This window comes from Theropithecus gelada, chromosome 1 (genome assembly GCF_003255815.1).
Source record: "Theropithecus gelada isolate Dixy chromosome 1, Tgel_1.0, whole genome shotgun sequence".
In the NCBI taxonomy this organism is placed as follows: domain Eukaryota; kingdom Metazoa; phylum Chordata; class Mammalia; order Primates; family Cercopithecidae; genus Theropithecus; species Theropithecus gelada.
Window position 1 is genome coordinate 138,121,154 of NC_037668.1, and position 1,192 is coordinate 138,122,345.

Sequence of the window (1,192 nt, forward strand, 5' to 3'; positions counted from 1 at the left end):
CTTATAGGGACAAAAAGTAGAATGGTGATTGTGGGGAAGGGTAGGGAAGGGGAAAATGGGGAGTTATTGTTTAATGGGTGATGTGGTTTGGCTGTGTCCCCACCCAAAACTCATCTTGAATTGTAGCTCCAATAATTCCTACATGTTGTGGGAGGGACCTGGTGGGAAATAAATGAATACCATAGTATTCTGTGGTAGTGAATGAGTCTCATGAGATCTGATGGTTTTATGAGGGGTTTCCCCTTTTACTTGGCTCTCATTCTCTCTTGCCTGCTACCATGTAAGACATGGCTTTGCTCCTCCTTCACCTTTCACCATGATTGTGAGGCCTCCCCAGCCATGTTGAACTGTGAGTCCATTACCAGTCTTGGGTATGTCTTTATTAGCAGCATGAGAACAGACTATTACAATGGGTATAGAGTTTCAGTGTTGCAATATGAAAAGGGTTCTGGAGATGGATGGTGGCACTGGTTATACAACAACATGAATGTACTTAATGCCACTGAACTGTATACTTAAACATGGTTATGATTTTTAAAAACCAAAAAATGGTTATGATGTTGTCTTAGTCCATTTTCCATTACTTATAACAAAATACCTCAAACTGGGTAAATTATAAGACATGAAATTTATTTCTTACAGTTTTGGAGGCTGGGAAGTCCAAGGTTGAGGGGATGAATCTAGTGAGAGCCTTCTTGCTGGGGGGTGCTCTCTGTGGAGTCCTGAGGTGGTGCAGGGCATTGCATGTAGAGCGGGCCAAGTGTGCTAGTTCAGATCTCTCTTCCTCCTCTTTAAGCCACCAATCTCTGATCCTCTGGTTCCTTTTCCCATTGGATCTGAATGCTGGTCTTGGTGGTTGTAAAAGGGGTAAAAGTAACACTGAAGGTGGCTTCGCAGTCTTGTAGTCTGGCATATCGTTTCCACAGTGGTTTGAAATAATAATAATAATAATAATAATAATAATAATAATAAAGCCATAGTTCCATTCCTGTGATAACCCATTAATCCATGAATTAGCTCCCCATGACCTAATCACCTCTTAAAGGCCCCACCTCTCAATACTGCCACACTGGGGAATAAATTCTGACATGAATTTTGAAGGGGACAAACATTCAAACCATAGCAGATGGTAAACTTCATGTTGTGTGTATTTTACCATAATTTCTTGAAAAAGCCATTAGAGCCACCAGTC

At 41.2% G+C, this 1,192-nt stretch overlaps 1 non-coding gene across 1 annotated transcript; it reads left to right on the plus strand.

Annotated features, from left to right (window-relative positions):
• The first annotated feature begins 809 nt into the window (after window positions 1-809).
• On the plus strand, window positions 810-939 carry LOC112616122. Its single transcript, XR_003117573.1, has one exon. It is a non-coding gene; the product is annotated as a small nucleolar RNA SNORA61 (small nucleolar RNA).
• Window positions 940-1,192: the final 253 nt, after the last annotated feature.